Source organism: Bubalus bubalis, chromosome 3, assembly GCF_019923935.1.
Source record: "Bubalus bubalis isolate 160015118507 breed Murrah chromosome 3, NDDB_SH_1, whole genome shotgun sequence".
Classification (NCBI taxonomy): Eukaryota; Metazoa; Chordata; class Mammalia; order Artiodactyla; family Bovidae; genus Bubalus; species Bubalus bubalis.
In genome coordinates this window covers 35,250,845-35,263,412 of record NC_059159.1, presented here as the reverse complement: position 1 = coordinate 35,263,412, position 12,568 = coordinate 35,250,845, and the positions used below count along the sequence as shown (strand labels likewise).

The 12,568-nt window shown below is 45.7% G+C and overlaps 7 non-coding genes across 7 annotated transcripts; 1 reads left to right on the top strand and 6 right to left on the bottom strand.

Annotated features, from left to right (window-relative positions):
• Nucleotides 1–6,047: 6,047 nt before the first annotated feature.
• On the bottom strand, nucleotides 6,048–6,119 carry TRNAW-CCA. The gene has a single exon. It is a non-coding gene; the product is annotated as a tRNA-Trp (tRNA).
• Nucleotides 6,120–6,734: 615 nt separating this feature from the next.
• On the top strand, nucleotides 6,735–6,806 carry TRNAG-UCC. Its single transcript has one exon. It is a non-coding gene; the product is annotated as a tRNA-Gly (tRNA).
• A 399-nt stretch (nucleotides 6,807–7,205) lies between these two features.
• TRNAD-GUC lies at nucleotides 7,206–7,277 on the bottom strand. Its single transcript has one exon. It is a non-coding gene; the product is annotated as a tRNA-Asp (tRNA).
• Nucleotides 7,278–7,872: 595 nt separating this feature from the next.
• Nucleotides 7,873–7,944, bottom strand: TRNAP-CGG. Its single transcript has one exon. It is a non-coding gene; the product is annotated as a tRNA-Pro (tRNA).
• Nucleotides 7,945–11,422: 3,478 nt separating this feature from the next.
• TRNAT-AGU lies at nucleotides 11,423–11,496 on the bottom strand. Its single transcript has one exon. It is a non-coding gene; the product is annotated as a tRNA-Thr (tRNA).
• A 284-nt stretch (nucleotides 11,497–11,780) lies between these two features.
• On the bottom strand, nucleotides 11,781–11,862 carry TRNAS-AGA. Its single transcript has one exon. It is a non-coding gene; the product is annotated as a tRNA-Ser (tRNA).
• Nucleotides 11,863–12,357: 495 nt separating this feature from the next.
• TRNAI-AAU lies at nucleotides 12,358–12,431 on the bottom strand. The gene has a single exon. It is a non-coding gene; the product is annotated as a tRNA-Ile (tRNA).
• Between the last annotated feature and the right edge of the window lie 137 nt (nucleotides 12,432–12,568).

Sequence of the window (12,568 nt, the reverse complement as noted above, 5' to 3'; positions counted from 1 at the left end):
AAAACATCTATTTCTGCTTTATTGACTATGCCAAAGCCTTTGACTGTGTGGATCACAATAAACTGTGGAAAATTCTGAAAGAGATGGGAATACCAGACCACCTGACCTGCCTCTTGAGAAACCTATATGCAGGTCAGGAAGCAAGTTAGAACTGGACATGGAACAACAGACTGGTCCCAAATAGGAAAAGGAGTACGTTAAGGCTGTATATTGTCACCCTGCTTATTTAACTTATATGCAGAGTACATCATGAGAAATGCTGGGCTGGAAGAAGCACAAGCTGAATCAAGATTCCTAGGAGAAATATCAATAACCTCAGATATGCAGATGACACCACCCTTATGCCAGAAAGTGAAGAGGAACTAAAAAACCTCTTGAAGGTGAAAGAGGAGAGTGAAAAAGTTAGCTTAAAACTCAACATTCAGAAAATGAAGATCATGGCATCTGGTCCCATCATTTCATGGGAAATAGATGGGGAAACAGTGGAAACAGTGGCAGACTTTATTTTTGGGGGGCTCCAAAATCACTGCAGATGGTGACTGCAGCCATGAAATTAAAAGACGCTTACTCCTTGGAAGGAAAGTTATGACCAACCTAGATAGTATATTGAAAAGCAGACATTACTTTGCCAACAAAGGTCCATGTAGTCAAGGCTATGGTTTTTTCAGTGGTCATGTATGGATGTGAGAGTTGGACTGTGAAGAAAGCTGAGCGCCGAAGAATTGATGCTTTTGAACTGTGGTGTTGGAGAATACTCTTGAGAGTCCCTTGGACTGCAAGGAGATCCAACCAGTCCATTCTGAAGGAGATCAGCCCTGGGATTTCTTTGGAAGGAATGATGCTAAAGCTGAAACTCCAGTACTTTGGCCACCTCATGTGAAGAGTTGACTCATTGGAAAAGTCTCTGATGCTGGGAGGGATTGGGGGCAGGAGGAGAAGGGGACGACAGAGGATGAGATGGCTGGATGGCATCACTGACTCAATGGATGTGTGTCCGAGTGAACTCCGGGAGTTGGTGATGGACAGGGAGGCCTGGCGTGCTGCGATTCATGGGGTCGAAAAGAGTCGGACACAACTGAGTGACTGAACTGAACTGAAAGCAGGAGACGCTAGTTCTACTCCCTGTCGGGGGGATCCCCTGGAGCAGAACATGGCAACCCACTCCAGTATTCTTTCCTGGGAAATCCCATGAACAGAGGAGCCTGGCAGGCTGTAGTCCATGGGGTCGCAAAGAGTAAGACACGACTGAGTGAAAAGAGAAAAAAACAAAAGCAACTAAGTTTTCTTCCATGAGCCAATCTGTCTCCTTCCCTAATGCACTAAGTTACGAGTTTTGGTATTTGCTGTTAGAAGCATACTAACCGATACGCATCTACAGATCTAGAGAGTTAGTAGTTATTTGGGTTGAATGATGCGATACTGACAATCTGACCTACAGAAAACACCAATTTCATATGATTCAACCCAATGTAAATTAAATAAATCCAAATGGGTTTCTAGATCAGTTCACAATGCTTTTGGCTACAAGTAATAGGAAAGTCAGTTAACAATGGCACATACAACAGACATCTATTTTCCCTTCCACAACAATAAACCAGAAAAAAAGCCTGTAGGTAGCTGGCTCAGGAACTGAACAATGTTAGAGGTCTGCACTGACCTCTTCTGTGATTCTCTTAACATTCCCCTTCTGACTTCAAGATGAATGCCAATTGTCTCTGTTTCTTTTAACAGACAAAGCAGAAGCCTTTCTAAAAGTCCTCAGTATAGGAATTCCTTGGTGGTCCAGTGGTTAGGACTCGATGCTCTCATTGCGGAGGGCCAGGGTTCCTGGTGGCCCCCTGGTGGGGGAACTAAGATCTCCAGAAGCCACACATTGGGGCCAAAAAAAAAAAGTTCTCAGTAGATTTCTCCTGGGCTAAAACTGTGTCAGGCTTCCCTATCACATGACACTACTGCAAAGGCGGCTGATAAAGTAACTTTGTCTTCCAGCCCCTACAGTTAAAGCAGCTAGGGGCCACAGTGGTAGAAACTGCAGGGTGCCAGAGTTGCTTACAATTTTATTGTTGGGAGCCCATGATTTTTTTAAAGTTGTAAATCTGTGCATGATGTCTCTCTAGAGATTTGATGAATATGGCCACCAGTGAAAAAGCATTTTGCTTCTAGAAACGTGATGCTGTTTTCACTCAGGGTCAGCCCAACACCACTTCCCAGAATCAGAGATCCCATTTTAATTTCAGTGCCTTAGAGTTTTTCAGTGCCACATATGTGGCATAGAGTGACTAGCTAATGAAGAGCTTTAGAAAGATCCTATCACTTGCAGTATACTTTATCCCTCATAATCTAGTGAAATGAGACTTTTCTAGAGCTTGTCAGGGACCTTGTGCATGGGTGGGATATGCCTGATGGATCCCCATACAGTTTCTCTGTCCATTGGAGTCTTTAAATTCCCACTTGCACATTACATCAGAAGGCATTTGGCCCTTCAGAAATAGTTGATGGGCCAGTATAAAATCGAGATTTGCATTATTCATAAAACACAAAGCAAAACAAAACCTATCTGTTCTGGCAGCTAGGCAACCATCAGCTCCCTGTTCAAGTTAGTGAACAGAATCTCCATTATTCACCCCAGTGCTTCTCAAATGATCAGTAGGGAAGAACCAGTTTTCATTATTTTCAATCTATCACAAATTGATGCTTTTACAATTTCCATTAAAAATAAATTCCTTGAAAAATAAAGTATAAAAATTACAAGACGACATATTTTTTGGTTATAAATAGTATGTATAATGGCAATCCACTTCAGTATTCTTGCCTGCAGAATCCCCCGTGGACAGAAGAGCTCTGCGGGCTACAGTCCATGGGGTCACAAGGAGTTGGTTACGACTGAGCGACTAAGCACAGCATAGCACACTATTTATAAAAGTACTCTGACAAATGCTGTAACAGTTTTTGAAATACTTAACTCTCAAATTCTCTACTCATCCTGAACCTGAAAATAACATTTCATGAAGTGGCACCAATCTGTGGACCACAGTGAGTACCACCAATCTGCCTCCAGTCCAGTTCAGTTCAGTTCAGTCGCTCAGTCGAGTCCGACTCTTTGCAACCCCGTGAATCGCAGCATGGCCAGCTCTCCCTGTCCATCACCAACTGCCGGAGTTCACCCAAACTCATGTCCATCGAGTCGGTGATGCCATCCAGTCATCTCATCCTCTGTCGTCCCCTTCTCCTCCTGCCCCCAATCCCTCCCAGCATCAGAGTCTTTTCCAATGAGTCAACTCTTCGCATGAGGTGGCCAAAGTACTGGAGTTTCAGCTTTAGCATCAGTCCTTCCAAAGAAATCCCAGGGCTGATCTCCTTCAGAATGGACTGGTTGGATCTCCTTGCAGTCCAAGGGACTCTCAAGAGTATTCTCCAACACCACAGTTCAAAAGCATCAATTCTTCGGCGCTCAGCTTTCTTCAGTCCAACTCTCACATCCATACACGACTACTAGAAAAACCATAGCCTTGACTATGTGAACCTTTGTTGGCAAAGTAATGTCTGCTTTTCAATATGCTATCTACTTTGGTCATAACTTTCCTTCCAAGGAGTAAGCGTCTTTTAATTTCATGGCTGCAGTCACCATCTGTAGTGATTTTGGAGCCCCCAAAAAATAAAGTCTGACAGTGTTTCCACTGTTTCCCCATCTATTTCCCAAGAAGTGATGGGACCAGATGCATGATCTTCGTTTTCTGAATGTTGAGCTTTAAACCAACTTTTTCAGTCTCCTCTTTCACATTCATCAAGAGGCTTTTTAGTTCCTCTTCACTTTCTGCCATAGGGTGATGTCATCTGCATATCTGAGGTTATTGATATTTCTCCTGGCAATCTCAATTCCAGCTTGTGCTTCTTCCAGCCCAGCGTTTCTCATGATGTACTCTGCATATAAGTTAAGTAAGCAGGGTGACAATATATAGCCTTGACGTACTCCTTTTCCTATTTGGGACCAGTCTGTTGTTCCATGTCCAGTTCTAACTTGCTTCCTGACCTGCATATAGATTTCTCAAGAGGCAGGTCAGGTGATCTGGTATTCCCATCTTTTTCAGAATTTTCCAGTTTATTGTGATCCACACAGTCAAAGGCTTTGGCATAGTCAATAAAGCAGAAATAGATGTTTTTCTGGAACTCTCTTGTTTTTTCAATGATCCAGCAGATGTTGGCAATTTGATCTCTGGTTCCTCTGCCTTTTCTAAAACCAGCTTGAACAACTGGAAGTTCACGGTTCACGTATTGCTGAAGCCTGGCTTGGAGAATTTTGAGCATTACTTTACTAGCGTGTGAGATGAGTGCAATTGTGTGGTAGTTTGAACATTCTTTGGCATTGCATTTCTTAGGCATTGGAATGAAAACTGACCTTTACCAGTCCTGTGGCCAATGCTGAATTTTCCAAATTTGCTGGTATATTGAGTGCAGCACTTTCACAGCATCATCTTTCAGGATGTGAAATAGCTCAACTGGAATACCATCACCTCCACTAGCTTTGTTCGTAGTGATGCTTTCTAAGGCCCACTTGACTTCACATTCCAGGATGTCTGGCTCTAGGTCAGTGATCACACCATCGTGATTACCTGGGTCAAGATCTTTTTTGTACAGTTCTTCTGTGTATTCTTGCTACGTCTTCTTAATATCTTCTGCTTCTGTTGCTGTTGCTGCTGCTGCTTCTAAGTCGCTTCAGTCGTGTCCGACTCTGTGCGACCCCAGAGACGGCAGCCCACCAGGCTCCCCCGTCTCTGGGATTCTCCAGGCAAGAACACTGAGTGGGTTGCCATTAGGGCCCTACTATTTCTGTCCTTTATCGAGCCCATCTTTGCATGAAATGTTCCCTTGGTATCTATGATTTTCTTGAAGAGATCTCTAGTCTTTCCCATTCTGTTGCTTTCCTCTATTTCTTTGCATTGATCGATGAGCAAGGCTTTCTTATCTCTCCTTGCTATTCTTTGGAACTCTGCATTCAGACGCTTATATCTTTCCTTTTCTCCTTTTCTTTTCGCTTCTCTTCTTTTCACAGCTCTTTGTAAGGCCTCCTCAGACAGCCATTTTGCTTTTTTGCATTTCTTTTTCTTGGGGATGGTCTTGATTTCTACAAGTTAAATACAAAATATTTTATTTAATACCCCTATGTTTTACTTCATGGAGAGAACATCAGAGATGATTAAAACCATTTAAAAAAGTGAACCAAATACAAGAACACAATAATTAAAACATACTTGGTCCTTTAAAAAGAGAGAAAATGAAAGAAAAAAGAAAAATCGCTTTTAGTTGAAAAATTAACAGCCTTTTGGACAGCAGTACAGTTAGCTGTTCAGTTAAGGAACTCTTTGAACCCTGGAATTGGTGTTTCAGGAATTCATGTTGTAGACCAAATTCAGCAGAGGCAAAAAGAAAAAAAAGAATGTACATGATAACATTTTAGATAATGAGAAAAAACAAAACTGCAGTTAACAAGATAGCCAGAATGTCTAACTTCAGAATTGTTTAATGACTTACAGCATTGTCCTTGAATTCAGATGTTCTTTAAAATGATAATTACAAAGACAATAGAATTCTATTCTGATCACAATGACAAGTGAAAATAATGGAGTACAAAATTATGAACACCACTGGCAAGTGGAACTTAAACCGCCAAAAATTAAATCACTCCTTTAAGAGGACTATGAACAATCATTATTACTTTAAAATTATTCACTATTGCTACTTTTTTTTCGATAAAAAAACATTTATTGCTCCAAAATATATTTTCTGAAGAAGAATTTCTGTGTTAAGATATCTAAAATATCTATGAGATTAAAGGTATTACTATTTTAATTGGTTGATTTGAAGGAAACAGTAAGATGAAAATAAAAGTTTCAAAATTTTATTTTAGGAGAAAACTCAGATGCTTTAGGGAAAAAAAATTACAGAAACACTCAGGTTTCCATATTTTTCCATATAATAACACGATGCTTTTTTTTTCCCCCGAAAAAGAAATCTCACTTGAAAAGCTTATCCCACCGAAAATAACACTGTGACCCCGACGTGATTTGAACACGCAACCTTCTGATCTGGAGTCAGACGCGCTACCGTTGCGCCACGAGGCCTTTCCGAGGCCGCGCCTTGACGGTTCTCCTGAACAGATGCATCGTCATCATTAATGGGCGGGGTTTTATTCTTAGGCCTCACCCCGGATTGTCGTCGTGGTTCTTCGAGCGGCCAGTGGGCTGGACCCGCGTTCACTGCGGGATTAAAACCATCCTACTGATATATCGTGGTTAGGGGCACTTGGTTTAAGGCTCAATTCTTTAGCTTTGGTGCACGTTGTCTTCGGTTACTCAACAGAGAAACAATTTCACGTGTTTGAGATTTATTTCTGGAGTTTCCGGGGCTAATAAAGTGTCGGTGCACAACTGGCGCCCTAGACAAATTTTAGATTTAATCTCTGCTCTTCCTTTTCTTGGCCTCTCTTTACTTTGGTTTCTATCTGCTTATAATCACACAGTCTCTAGCGTGGTGACTGCCCCGCATTGGCGGTGCCCAGAGCCACGCGCCGCTCACACGTGGGTACTTCGTACACCACATCCGTTATTTCTATGTTTTCGTCGCTCTCGTCCTTCCCTCAGCCTAGGTCCTAATTCAGTTCCAGTTTTGGATCACTGAAACCAGGACCCTGTAGATCTAACTATTAAGGAATTCCGGGAATTCTCTTATAATGTGCAGCGTTGGTGGTATAGTGGTGAGCATAGCTGCCTTCCAAGCAGTTGACCCGGGTTCGATTCCCGGCCAACGCAAAGTTGTTTTCCTCTTCTTTTTTTTTTTTAAGATTCCTCATGAATTACACTGGTGCAATTATCTTCTGCCTCCCTTCTTGTGTTTTTAAAATTATCGTCAACTGAACGGGTCTAATAAGCTTACTGAACGGTGAGGATAATGGCTCATAAAAGTATTGAATGGAGAGAACAATTAATTTAGCTGCACATTTAAAATGCAAGTTACTTGAAATAAAACATAAACTTGAAATTTAGAATGTGAGTTTGTGAGTCAGGACAAACCATTCCTCTTCTGCTTTTCTTTTTCTTCCAGTCTTCTTTTTATCTCTATCTCATGACTAGGGACAGGTACTTCAGAAATAAACATAGATTTTAACAGCTGTAAAAAACGAGGAAGGACAAAACAGGAAATATACACTCCTCCCCGTCGGGGAATCGAACCCCGGTCTCCCGCGTGACAGGCGGGGATACTCACCACTATACTAACGAGGAGTGAGCTACAGTGGCCTTACTCCAAATCCTTGATCTATATCTTACCGACCTCAGCGTACCAAGGGCGAAGTTCCTGGGTGGGGATGCTGTCCTTCCGTCCACTAAGATATGCTGACCCAATTCTATGCACGTTCTAGACGATAACTGAGTGAGAGTCCCCAGAAGGGCGAAAACGTGCAGGTGTTACTGAGACACAGACCTCCAAGGCTGCAGACACCTGAATTCTGACAGTCCTTGGTCTCTCCCAGACATAACTGAATAGGTCCCAACCCGTTTCACTACCTGTCATCCACTACTACAAGTTGACGGACATCAATTAAACCGCAACCAGGCTCTGGCGGTCGAGAGGTGGCACCAAGCAGTATGTGAGGAAGCAGAAAGCGAGTGCTTGCCCAAGTTCGTAGGTGCCTTCCCTCTTCTCGGGACACTGAGGAGCCCCTTCCTGACACCCGGGTGTCTACTCAGAACAAAAGAGCTGCCTGCACACTTTGAAGCGCTCAGTTCACTCGGATCCCTTTCCAACCCAGCCTCAGTGCCCTTCCAAGTGAGAATCACACTGGGGCGTTCTGTCTGGCTTCTGCAAAAACCGAAGGCCGGGCTCGTCCGGGATTTGAACCCGGGACCTCTCGCACCCGAAGCGAGAATCATACCCCTAGACCAACGAGCCGACGTACAAAACTAACCGCGGACGACTTTAGAGGTCGTCCCAGGCTTTCTGCGGTCCTAGGGCTGTGAATCACGGTGGCCTGATTTTGGTGGGCACCCAGGGACCACCAGCCCCGACGCAGAACACACTGGAGCAGGGGTCTGGGATTCTCTCTCTGCTCTTGACCGCGAGCTTCGACTCCTCCCAGGAAATAACGTCGGGGAAGTAGGAGGGAGTGGTCTCGGCCTCTCCCACAAGCAGCCTTCCAGGACTGCCTCGAGCACCAGTGTAACCTGCTTCCTAGGATCACTGTTCAGGTGCCACTCCGTAATCCGGGGTCTCCACTCTTCTTGCTTCTCCCGGTCGTCCTTGGACTCAGCCCTCTGCGCAGGGTTTTGAAGATTAGCGGTAGAATTGCCTGTTTGGGGACAATTAATGAGTCCTGAAATCTCTCTGGGAACACCAGTCCCTCTTTCGGTCCCTGCGTCTGGAGCGACCGACACTGCGAGAGCCCACAGTCTCCCCAGACCGCAGGGTAGTGTCCAGGCGAGGGAATAATTCCTGGGGCCAAGAAGACCCACGAAGGGGGCGTCATTGAGATGAACGGCTGGCGAGGTCGGGTTGGGGGGATCGGCTTTCCAAACTGCGAGCTTCTAAGGTTTTAATACACTTCGCCTGTTCTCACTTGGGGGCCGCCAAGAGTCCATCCAGGCAGGACCTGGTGGGGTCAGTTGCTCGCCAGCTTAGTTCCTGCTCCTGAGTGTCTTCCCAGAAGGGTTCTGATCTGCCCCTGAACTCGACCCCCTCGTAGCATCTCTGGACTGAACCATCTTGCTTTACAGCCCAGTCTTATGGTTTGTGGAGCCAGCCCCTTCTTAAAGCCCTACTCACAGATACTTCGTTGGAAGGCGGGGAGGTCGGGGAGGGGGGCCGGGGGAGGGGAGGGACTTCAGTGAAGGGTTCAGCTCTTTGCTTTTTCTTTCTCAGGCGTCCCTGGCCGGACAGTGGGGTAGGGCAGCAGAGAACACCCCATCCTTTCCTGTCAGCCTCCCAGGCCTTCCAGATGGGTGAGGAGTGCTGCAAGGCATCACGTTCCCTCTAGCCTTTTCCATTTCCTGTCTCCCCAGTCCTGGGCACCAGCCTTCCCCAAGTCTCTAGTCACCTCTTTCTTATCTACTGTCAGGCACTTAATCGGCACAGAGGCCAAAACCTAAAGCCCTTATATAACACGATGAAGGCCTCCTTTTCTAGAAAAATCCATACAGTGTCTATGGACCTCACTTTTAGAATCCAAGAACTAAGGTGTAAACAACTGATGTCATTTCAACTTTGGTGCAAATATTTTACATTTTAACAGGAGTCAAAACTTTACAAGGAAACACTGAATTCTAAGGTATAACTTTGGGCCCTCACCTCATGGGTGGTTTGAAAGAGAAAGGGTGAAAAAAAAAAAAAAAAAAGAAAGAGAAAGGGTGGGAAAGGGTGAAAAGATATTCTTGGTAAATTTGAGAAGACAACATCCTGACCTTCTCCCTTTTCCTCGGACTCCACTTCGGATCAGTTACTGAGTCCTAGTGTGTTTTTTATACTAAACATGTCTCGAATTCATCCCCTCCTCTCCATCTCTCCTATAGCTGCATTGGCGCAAGTCTTTGACACTTCTATAACCGAACCCTGTCCTCCTTGAAGTCCCTTGCCTCCCCCACCCCCCACCCCCATTCTATCTGATCCCTTGTGTTATTCTTCTATGTAGCATTTACCTAGCATATCACATCATTTAATTTTAAAAACATTATTGTTGTGTTTATTTTTCTCTGCTGTATTCCCAGGACATTGAACAAAGGTGTTAGAGAACAAAGGTGTTTAATAGAACTCAGGCAAATTTCCACATGGTCTTTTTAAGAGTCTAAGACTCAACTCCAGAAAGCCTCCCCTGATCAAAAGCCTCCCCTGATCAATCTCCACAATCAGGCTCGATGAGGTGCCACTTCTTTTTTCCACCTTATCCCAGTGCCCAGTCACTGCCCTTGGGGCACTGTGCTGTGACTTCATCCTCCTTCCTATGAGGAAAGAGGTTTGCCTTATTCATCTGGTCATGCACAGTGTGCAGTTCAGTGCTTGGCACAAATCTAGTCCCGGTGGTGCTGCTCCACTTACTTGACCTGTCATCTCGATATAGCAAGTACTTCAAGCCAAATTTGTGCTCAGACATCTGGCAGTGGTTCCCAGGCCAAGGATGGTGTCCAGACCTTTCTGCCTAACTTCCAAGAAGGTTCGGACCCTGTCAACTGTGCACGGATCCTACTTCTTGCCTCCTTCTCCGCAGCATTTCCTTCTACTCTTACAAGCTTGGCTTCAGTGCTCCGGAAATGTGGGCTGCTCTTCCACCCCTGGCTCCCTGGAGACCCCACCAGATATGTTCTCTTCTACTTCATTCTGTCCACAGGATCCCAGCCCTTTCACGTCCTCTTGCGGGAACCAGAGGGCGCCATACTAGCCGTTGCTGCTGCTGCTGCTAAGTCGCTTCAGTCGTGTCCGACTCTGTGCGGACCACAAAGACTGCAGCCCACCAGGCTCCGCCATCCCTGGGATTCTCCAGGCAGGAACACTGGAGTGGGTTGCCATTTCCTTCTCCAATGCATGAAAATGAAAAGTGAAAGTGAAGTCGTTCAGTCGTGTCCGACTCTTCTCGACCCCATGGACTGCAGCCTACCAGGCTCCCGTCCATGGGATTTTCCAGGTAAGAGTACTGGAGTGGGTTGCCATTGCCTTCTCCGTATAATATATATATAAATACATATAATTCTGAGGCCTCAAAGCCAAAAGAACTTTAATGAAGAACCAAGCAAAACAAACCGACTCAAGTTCTAGGGATGTCCCGGGGTAAAGAAAGATGTCAAGGCTGTGGGAAGGCTGCTAGGGCTGGTTCACCAGCACCAGCGCCGTGTGGCGTCCTCTGGGCAAAGGAAGGTGCAGGCCTGCACTGGGTTCCTTCCCTGGTCACTGCGGAAGGTTTTGGAGCAGTCTAACGGTGTTGGAGAGTCCCTTGCACTACAAGGAGATCCAACCAGTCCATTCTAAAGGAGATCAGTCCTGGGTGTTCATTGGAAGGACTGATGCTAAAGCTGAAGCTCCAATACTTTGACTATCTCATGCGAAGAGTTATCTCATTGGGAAAGACTCTGATGCTGGGAGGGATTGGGGGCAGGAGGAGAAGGGGACGACAGAGGATGAGATGGCTAGATGGCATCACCGACTCGATGGACATGAGTTTGGGTGAACTCCGGGAGTTGGTGATGGACAGAGAGGCCTGGCGTTCTGCAATTCATGGGGTCGCAAAGAGTCGGATACGACTGAGCGACTAAACCGAACGGAGCGGGGAGCTTCTCTCAAACGGTGATAAGGGCGTTCAGAGCGCAGTAATGGCAACCTTGGGTCTTCGGATCTAAAAGCAGTTAATTCATTAGGATAAGAAAACAAACTCATTCTCGCTTTTTAAAGGCACCGCTGGGATTCGAACCCAGGATCTCCTGTTTACTAGACAGGCGCTTTAACCAACTAAGCCACGGCGCCAAAGACACACAAAAGTTCTCTGAGGGCGTATACACAAATTTACCACCGGGATCCTGGTCACAATTTATTTCTCTAAACTTAATTTTGATAAATCATTGTTTGACATCAAACATCCATTCAAGAGCTGCCCCGGATATTGAAAGAAGCAAATTAAAGACCTCAACCTTAGCAAGAAGCAGGTGGTTGGAGGGTGTCTGTGGCGCCGACTGGATCAATCAATCCCCGTAGAGGTCTAGGACAGAAGGCAGGTAATTGTAGAGCGCGTCCGGGAAGAAAAACGAATGCGTAGTCGGCAGGATTCGAACCTGCGCGGGGAGACCCCAATGGATTTCTAGTCCATCGCCTTAACCACTCGGCCACGACTACATATGCGTTGTGCTGTTACTCACTCTCACCCTTTCTTAGTCCCCAAGTTCCGCACATACTTTATCCCTTTTATAATTCCGTGCTTCCCGGGCTAGGAGACTGCTCAGCAAGAGCACCAAAAAACAGAATTGTGATTGACTTCACACTGGTGGCCCCGCCCCATCTTTCCGGGATGCTCCCCCATTCTCTCGCCCGCCTCCAACAGCACGCTCTCAGGGAAGAGCAGACGCGGAAGCTACCCTAAGCCCGGCGGAACGCCCTTCCAAGCCCTGGACTGAGCGGGCAATTTGGGTTTTGAAAAGCAGTGGGTTCGTTGTCGTTCGTGATTGGGAAGGTAACTAGCTCTAGGTACAAACTCCCGGGTATATTGGAAGGAGTAAATTTAGTCCACCGAATCAGTGGACCTCAAACTCCGGGCGATTGTGAATAGGGAAGCCTGGCGTGTTGCAGTTCATAGGGTCGCAGTCGGACATAAGTAAGCAAAAGTAGCCTTTCTGGCCCGTACGGGGATCGAACCCGCGACCTTGGCGTTATTAGCACCACGCTCTAACCAACTGAGCTAACCGGCCAGCTGCTTAAGAGTTGTTCTTTGAATGTATCATGTATCACTGAAGTACGGCAAACCCATTTTTTTAAACACCCTAAACTTTTGCTATGTAGCAGGTTCCAGAGACCTTTCAAACACGAACTAAAACAGATTCCTAAT